Source organism: Arachis duranensis, chromosome 3 (assembly GCF_000817695.3).
Source record: "Arachis duranensis cultivar V14167 chromosome 3, aradu.V14167.gnm2.J7QH, whole genome shotgun sequence".
In the NCBI taxonomy this organism is placed as follows: Eukaryota; Viridiplantae; Streptophyta; class Magnoliopsida; order Fabales; family Fabaceae; genus Arachis; species Arachis duranensis.
In genome coordinates, this window is record NC_029774.3 from 65,045,854 (window position 1) to 65,055,440 (window position 9,587).

At 39.3% G+C, this 9,587-nt stretch overlaps 1 non-coding gene across 1 annotated transcript; it reads right to left on the bottom strand.

The window, feature by feature from the left end:
- Window positions 1-745: 745 nt before the first annotated feature.
- Window positions 746-853, bottom strand: LOC127745842 (small nucleolar RNA R71). Its single transcript, XR_008007466.1, has one exon. It is a non-coding gene; the product is annotated as a small nucleolar RNA R71 (small nucleolar RNA).
- Window positions 854-9,587: the final 8,734 nt, after the last annotated feature.

Sequence of the window (9,587 nt, forward strand, 5' to 3'; positions counted from 1 at the left end):
ATCTTCTGCTTGATTAATTGTTGCAATTTAATTTCCCTTGCTGAAATTCTGAATTCCCAATCCTAAATTCCCCTTGTCCATTCAAGCAATTTATATTTCTTGCACTTTAAGTTACTGTCATTTACATTTCTTGCACTTTAAGTTTCAGTCATTTAATTTCTTGTTCTTTAAGATTCAGCATTTTTACTTCCCTACTCTTTAATTTACTGCAATTCTCCCCTCTCCCTTTACATTCCAAGTAATTTAGTTTTTGTTAATGATAAACCACTCAACCAATACTTGATTCGCTTGACTAAATCAACCACTAAACCAAAATTGCTCAATCCTTCAATCCCTGTGGGATCGACCTCACTCCCATGAGTTTTATTACTTGATGCGACCAGGTACACTTGCCGGTGAGTTTTGTGTTGGATCGCTTTCCACACATCACATCTCTATTCCTGCCATTGGAGCAAATAATTTTGAGTTTAAGCCTCAAATAGTTTCTCTGATGCAGCAGAATTGCAAGTTTCATGGACTTCCATTAGAAGATCCTCATCAGTTCTTGGCTGAATCTTTGCAAATCTGTGACAATGTTAAGACCAATGGAGTTGATCCCGAGGTCTACAGGCTTATGCTTTTCCCTTTTATTGTAAGAGACAAAGCTAGAATATGGTTGAACTCACAACCTAGCGACAGCCTGAACTCTTAGGAAAAGCTGGTCAATACCTTCTTAGTTAAATTTTTTCCACCTCAAAAGATGAGTAAGCTTAGAGTGGAAGTTCAAACCTTCAAACAAAAGGAAGGTGAATCCCTCTATGAAGCTTGGGAAAGATACAAGCAATTGATCAGAAGGTACCCTTCTGACATGCTTTCAAAATGGAGCATCATAGGTATCTTCTATGATGGTCTGTCTGAGTTATCCAAGATGTCATTGGACCATTCTACAGGCGGATCTATTCATTTGAAGAAAACGCCTACAGAAGCCCAGGAACTCATTGAAATGGTTGTAAATAACCAGTTCATGTACACTTCTGAAAGAAATCCTGTGAACAATGGGACAACTCAAAAGAAAGGAGTTCTTGAGATTGATACTCTGAATGCCATATTGGCTCAAAACAAATTATTGGCTCAGTAAGTCAATATGATTTCTCATATCTGACTGGATTACAAGCTTCATCTAGCAGTAATAAAGAAGCATCTTCTGAAGAAGAAGCTTATGATCCTGAGAACCCTGTAATGCAAGAGGTGAATTACATGGGAGAACCCTATGAAAACACCTATAATCCTTCATGGAAAAATCATCCAAATCTCTCATGGAAGGATCAACAGAAGCCTCAACAAGGCTTCAATAACAATAATGGTTGGAGAAACAGGTTTGGCAATAGGAAACCTTTCCCATCATCTTCTCAGCAACAGACAGAGAATTCTAAGCAAAGTCTCTCTAGCTTAGCAAACTTAGTCTCTGATCTATCTAAGACCACACTAAGTTTCATGAATGAAACAAGATCCTCCATTAGAAATTTGGAGACACAAGTGGGTCAGCTGAGTAAGAAGGTTACTGAAACTCCTCTTAGCACTCTCTCGAACAATACAGAAGAAAATCCCAAGAGAGAGTGCAAGGCCATAACCATGACCAGCATGGCCGAACCTGGAGAGAGTGAGGAGGACGTGATTTCCAGTGAGAAAAACCTCATGGGATGCCCTCTGAACGAAAAGAAGTTTCCCTTTGAGGAACCAAGGGAATCTGAGGCTCATACAGAGATCATAGAGATCCCATTGAACCTACTTCTGCCATTCATGAGCTCTGATGAGTATTCTTCCTTTGAAGAGGATGAAGATATTACTGAAGAGCAAGTTGCTAAGTACCTTGGAGCAATCATAAAGCTGAATGCCAAATTATTTGGTAATGAGACTCGGGAGGATGACCCAGTGAGGGAGTCCTCATGGGACGTCCTCTAAACAAAAAGGAGTTCCCTCCTAAGGAACTAAAGGAATCTGAAGCTCATACAGAGACCATAGAGATCCCATTGAACCTACTATTACCATTCATGAACTCTGATGAGTATTCTTCTTCTGAAGAAGATGAAGTCATTGCTGAAAAGCAAGTTGCTCAATATCTAGGAGCAATCATGAAGCTGAATGCCAAGTTATTTGGTAATGAGACTTGGAAGGATGAACCTCCATTGCTCATTAATGAACTAAACACCTTGGCTCAGCTGAAGATACCTCAAAAGAAGCTAGATCCTAGAAGATTCTTAATACCTTGTACCATTGGCACCATGACCTTTGAGAAGGCTCTGTGTTTCCTGGGGTCAAGTGTAAACCTTATGCCACTCTCTATAATAGAGAAACTAGAAATCTTTGAGGTACAAGCTACAAGAATCTCACTAGAGATGGCAGACAAATCAAAGAAATAGGCTTATGAACTTGTAGAGGATGTCTTGGTAAAGGTTGAAGGCCTTTACATCTCTGCTGACTTTATAATCCTAGACACTAGGAAGGATGAGGATGAATCCATCATCCTTGGAAAACCCTTCTTAGCCACAGCAAAGGCTGTGATTGATGTAGACAGAGGAGAGCTAGTCCTTCAAGTGAATGAGGACTACCTTGTGTTTAAGGCTCAAGGATCTCCTTCTGTACACATGGAGAATAAGCATGAAAATCTTCTCTCAATACAGAATCAACCAAAGCCACCACATTCAAACTCTAAGTTTGGTGTTGGGAGGCCCCAACCATGCTCTGAATATCTGTAAAGCTCCATGAGAGCTCACTATCATGCTATTGACATTAAAGAAGCGCTTATTGGGAGGCATCCCAAATTTTATTTTTCATTGTTATTTTATGTTTTTTTTAGGTTGATGATCATGTGGAGTTACAAAAATAACTACAAAAATCAAAGCAAACTCAAAAATACCATTAAAAATAGCACACCCCGGAGGAGGAGCTTACTGGCGTTTAATGGGCATTAAACGCCCAGTCTGGCACCATTCTGGGCGTTTAATGCCAGAAAAGGGCACCAGACTGGCGTTTAACGCCAGAAAAGAGTACCAAGTTGGCGTTCAAGACCAGAACGGGAAGAAAATCTGGCATTAAATGCCAGAAATGGGCAGCAATCTAGAGTTTAACGCCAGGATTAGCACTCATGTGGCATTTACATGCCAGAATGGTGCAGGGATGAGAAATCCTTGACACCTCAGGATCTGTGGACCCTATAGAACCCCCACCTACCTCAACTCACTCTATCTCTTCTTCACACATTCCAATAACACCCTTCCCCAAATACCCTTCACCAATCACCTTCATCCACTCTTCCCCAAAAACCCCACCTACCTTAACATTCAAATTCACATCCTTTCCCTCCTAAACCCAACCCTAATACACGAACCCTACCCTTCTCTCCACTTCTATATAAACCCCTCATCCCTTCTTCATTTTCACACCTCATAAATACTTCTTTCCCCCACTTGGCCGAACCATTCAAACCTCTCCCTCTCCTCCATTTTCTTCTTCTTCTCCTCCTTTCTTTCTTCTTTTGCTCGAGGATGAGCAAACCTTTTAAGTTTGGTGTGGAAAAAGTATTACTTTTTGTGTTCCCATAACCATTTATGGCACATAAGGCCAGAGAAACCTCTAGAAAGAGGAAAGGGAAGGCAAAAGCTTCCACCTCCGAGTCATGGGAGGTTCCATCAAGACCACTTCTATAAAGTTGTGGCCAAAAAGAAAGTGATCCCTGAGGTTCCTTTCATGCTAAAGAAGAATGAGTATCCGGAGATCCGACATGAGATTCGAAGAAGAGGTTGGGAAGTTCTCACCAACCCCATTCAACAAGTCAGAATCTTAATGGTTCAAGAGTTCTATGCTAATGCATAGATCACCAAGAACCATGATCAAAGTGTGAACCCGAACCCAAAGAATTGGCTTACAATGGTTCAGGAGAAATACTTAGATTTCAATCCGAAAAATGTAAGGTTGGCATTCAACTTGCCAATGATGCAAGGAGATGCACGCCCCTACACTAGAAGGGTCAACTTTGATCAACATCAAAGGTTGGACCAAGTCCTCATGGGCATAAGTATAGAAGGATCTCAGTGGAAAGGAGACTCCAAAGGCAAGTCGGTTCAATTGAGAAGGCATGACCTTAAAGCCGTGGCTAGAGGATGGTTGGAATTCATCCAACGCTCCATCATTCCTACTAGCAACCGATCTGAAGTGACTGTAGATCGGGCTATCATGATCCATAGCATCATGATTGGAGAGGAAGTAGAATTTCATGAGGTCATATCTCTAGAACTCTACAAAGTGGCTGACAAAACCTCCACTTTAGCAAGGTTAGCCTTCCCTCATCTCATCTGTCACCTATGCAATTTAGCTGGAATCGTCATAGAGGAAGACATCCTCATTGAAGAGGACAAGCCCATCACTAAAAAGAGGATAGAGCAAATAAGAGAGCCCACTCACGGACCTCAACAAGTTCATGAGGAAGTCCCTCATCAAGAAATCCCTGAGATGTCTCAATGGATGCATTTTCCTCCACACAACTATTGGGAACAACTCAACACCTCTTTGGGAGATTTGAGTTCCAATATGGAGCAACTAAGGATGGAGCACCAAGAGCACTCCATTATTCTCCATGAAATTAGAGAGGATCAAATAGACATGAGGGAAGAGCAACAAAGGCAAAGAAGAGACATAGAGGAGCTCAAGCGTTCCATTGGATCTTCAAGAACTAGCCGCCATCACTAAGGTGGACCCGTTCTTTGATTTCCTTGTTCTTATCTTTCTGTTTTTTTATTTTTATGCTTTATATTTGTCGATGTTTGTGTCTTTATTACATGATCATTAGTGTCTAGTGTCTATGCCTTTAAGCTATGAATGTCACATAAATCCTTCACCTTTCTTAAATGAAAAATGTTCCTAATTACAAAAGAACAAGAAATACATGGATTTCAAATTTTATCTTGAAATTAGTCTAATTATTTTGATGTGGTGGCAATACTTTTTATTTTCTGAATGAATACTTGAATAGTGCATATTTTTTATAGTGAAGTTTATTGAATGTTAAAATTGTTGGCTCTTGAAGGAATGATGAACAAAGAGAAATATTATTGACAATCTGAAAAATCATAAAATTGATTCTTGAAGCAAGAAAAAGCAATGAATAACAAAGCTTGCGAAAAAATGGCAAAAAAAAAAGAAAAAAAGGAGAGAAGAAAGAAAAAGCAAGCAGACTGAGTGGTTAAAGTCGTGATTCAAAGTTAAAGAGTGTACTTAAGAACTCTGGACACCTCTAACTGGGGACTTTAGCAAAGCTGAGTCACAATCTGAAAAGGTTCACCCAGTTTTGTGTCTGTGGCATTTATGTATCCGGTGGTAATACTGGAAAACAAAGTGCTTAGGGTCACGGCCAAGACTCATAAAGTAGCTGTATTCAAGAATCAATATAATAAACTAGGAGAATCAATAACACTATCTAAATTCTGAGTTCCTATAGATGCCAATCATTCTGAATTTCAAAGGATAAAGTGAGATGCCAAAACTGTTCAGAAGCAAAAAGCTACTAGCCCCGCTCATCTAATTGGGACTAAGTGTCATTGATATTATGAGATTCATTGTATATTCTCTTCTTTTTATCCTATTTTGTTTTCAGTTGCTTGGGGACAAGCAACAATTTAAGTTTGGTGTTGTGATGAGCGGATAATTTATACGCTTTTTGGCATTGTTTTTAGATAGTTTTTAGTATGATTTAGTTAGTTTTTAGTATATAATTATTAGTTTTTATGATAAAATCACATTTCTGGACTTTACTATGAGTTTGTGTGTTTTTCTGTGATTTCAAGTATTTTCTGGCTGAAATTGAGGGACCTGAGCAAAAATGTGATTCAGAGGCTGAAAAAGGACTGAAGAAGTTGTTGGATTCTGACCTCCCTGCACTCGAAGTAGATTTTTTATAGCTACAGAAGCCCAATTGGTGCGCTCTTAATTGAGTTGGAAAGTAGACATCTTGGGCTTTCCAGCAATGTATAATAGTTCATACTTTTTCCGAGATTTGATGGCCTAAATTGGCGTCAAAACGTCGGTCAGAGACCCTTTTCTGGCGTTAAACTCTAGAACTGGCATAAAAGCTGGAGTTAAATGCCCAAACTGGCACCAGAGCTGGCGTTTAACTCCAAGAAAAGCCTATGCACGTGAAAGCTTCAATGCTCAGCCCAAGCACACACCAAGTGGGCCCCGGAAGTGTATTTCGGCATCATTTACTTATTTCTGTAAACCCTATATTACTAGTTCATTATAAATAGAACCTTTTACTATTGTATTTTCATCTTTTGATCATCTTTGATCTTGGGATCAGGTCTTTGAACCCTTTTTTGATTGTTTCATGTTATTTGGGAGGCATGGCCATTCGGCCATGTCTAGACCTTGTTCTTATGTATTTTCAACGGTGGAGTTTCTACACATCATAGATTAAGGTGTGGAGCTCTGCTGTTCCTCATGAATCAATGCAAAGTACTATTGTTCTTCTATTCAATTCACACTTATTCTTGTTCTAAGATATTCACTCGTACTTCAACCTGATAGATGTGATAATCCGTGACACTCATCATCATCCTCCCTTATGAACACGTGCCTGACAACCACTTCCGTTCTATCTACGAGAGCTTGAGTGTGTATCTCTTGGCCTACTGGTTCACGACGCATGGTTGCCTCTTCTGACTACAGAGCTTCCATTCCGTGCGGATAGAGTCTTCGTGGTATAAGCTAGAATTAATTGGCAGTATTCTTGAGATCCGAAAAGTCTAAACCTTGTCTGTGTTATTCCGAGTAGGATCTGGGATGGGATGACTGTGACGAGCTTCAAACTCACGACTATGGGCCGCAGTGACAGTGCGCAAAAGGATCATTGGATCTTATTCCGACATGATCGAGAACCGACAGCTGATTAGCCATGTGAGAAACCGTAGAGGACCATTTTCACTGAGAGGATGGATGGTAGCCATTGACAACGGTGATCCACCTACATACAGCTTGCCATGGAAAGGAGTATGAATGATTAGATGAAGGCAATAGAAAAGCAGAGGCTCAGAGGGAACAATGCATCTTCATATGCTTATTTGAAATTCCCACAAATGAATTGCATAAGTATTTCTATCCTATTTTATGTTTTATTTCGTTCTTTTAATTATCAAAACTTCATAACCATTTGAATCCGCCTGACTGAGATTTACAAGATGACCATAGCTTGCTTCAAGCCGACAATCTCCATGGGATCGACCCTTACTCACGTAAGGTATTACTTGGACGATCCAGTGCACTTGCTGGTCAGCTGCACGGAGTTGTGTATCACAATTCCATGTACCAGTAAGTTAAATGAGCATAAGTGTTCTTAACCCACAAATCCTAAATTGCTTGCTAATTGCCTTAGCAATAAATTAGCGTTAGTGGGAATAAGAACAATTAACAATCCAAGAATTGACACTAAATGTTGGACATTCCAACTCTATAAACCCAATTGCTTACTTTACCCAAGCCAAGAGCCAAAAATTTAGCCTAAAATGATGCTTGACATTTTGTCAAACACTTGGTAGTCAAAAACCTTAAACATAGGAAAAATGAGAAAAGGCTTGAAAATAAAAGCAACAATTGATCTCAATCAACAAGAATAATACTATGAAGCATGAAACAAACATTAAACATCAAATTCATCAACAAGAAATTGAAATTGCAAATGAGAAGTGAAATTGAACTATAACTTGAATTAGAAGAAAGAGTAAGAACAATGTAACTATAAAGAGTAATAACAAGAGAATACTTACAATGGAAGCTAGCAAAATCCAAGATCAAATATGGAAATGGCACTTGAATGTAAAACCCTAATATAAACCCTAATAGAGATGATGAAAAACTAAGAGAAAACTAAACTAAAAGCTTCCTTCTACTACTAAACTATCTTAATGATATTCTATGTTATGGTCTTCATTCCCCTTCCAATATGAGCTAAAAAACTTCAGAAATGGGCCTCCAAAGCCTCAAAATCGCGAGTCATGTACCATTTTAATGAAGTCATGTGCGGACACCTGTGCGGACGCACAGGCGTGTGCGTCCACACACTTGCGCAAATCCCTTCCTGTGCGTACGCACAAGTATCTATGTGCACGCACACTAGGCGATGCTTGGTTGGACACGCGACGTGCTCGAAACGATCCACGGGATCTGATTGGGCGCTTGTGCGTACGCACGAATAGCTGTGCGCAAGCACACGTCTCTGAACTCAACCCCTTTGATTCTTCATGTTTCCTCCACTTTGCATGCTCTTCTTCCATTTCCTCCAACCCATTCCTGCCTTATACACCTGAAATCACTCCCAAAGGCAAATGGAATAAAATAGATTAAATTAGGCATAAAAATGCATATTTTCATAATCAAGCACAAATTGGGAGGAAAGTTCAAACGCATGCTATTCAAGGGAATAAGTGCAAGTTTATGTGATGAAATCCATTCAATTCTAACAAAAAATCATCATAAAATATGAATTCATCAGTGATACATTAAACCGTCCACGCGTATGCGTGAGTCACGGGTACGCGTGGAAAGGCGAATGTTGGCACTCCAATGTTAAGTCAAACGTTGATGACAGCAACGAGAACCCAATTTTTCAAAGGGACGTTTAACTCAACGTTTGCCCAAAAATGTTAACTCCAACTTTAATACCAGAAAGGCACAACTGGCACACCCCTCTCCTCAATTGCATTAGGAGCCAATCCAATCAACCTCAACAAAGATCAAGAGGCCCAATCCATGAACCAGAAGGCTCAATGTAAAGTGTATAAATAGAGAAGAATTTGATTTAGAGGGGAAGCTAGTCAGTAGGGAATTTTGGGAGCATAGAGAGTTAGTTAGCATATCTGAATTGTATTTTCCTTCGACATTTTTCTTTTGCATTTTCTCTGTAACTTTCTAATTTCTGGTTTTACTTGAGCTATGATGAACTAAACCCCAAATTTATTAGGGGGAGGAGCTCTATTGTAATTCCAATGAATCAATGAAGCTCTTCTTCTTCTCAATTCAATTGTGTCGCTATTGGGTATCTTCTATCTTAACTGTGAATTATTCACTCTAGAAGGGAGTTTAATTCAATTGAATGTGGGTGTGAGCCTCAGAAGGGGAATTACCTTCATTAGAATTGAAGCTCTATCCATCACAATTCTCTTAATCAACACTATTTGGGGGGAATTGAGGTTTTGAGAATTTGTGTGGCTTATGGATGAGAGAATGTGCTCTAACTCTTCTCATGATAATTAGATAAAGGAATTGGCAAGATTGATTGTGATTAGAGAAATTGGATTACCAAGGAATTAGGATCCAATCAATTTCAATCCGCCATAGATATACTCACATGATTGAGAAATGAGCTAAGACTCAATTGGTTCATGAAGGATAACTATATCTCCAATCCCTGATGAATCATTTCCTCTAATTTTCTTCACTACAAAGCTCTCTGATTTCATTTTCCATTTGATTTGGTTGCTGTTTGATTTCCTTCACCCATTTCCCTTTACAATTCATGCAATTTAAACTTCCTTGCAATTCAGATTCTGAAATTTTACTTT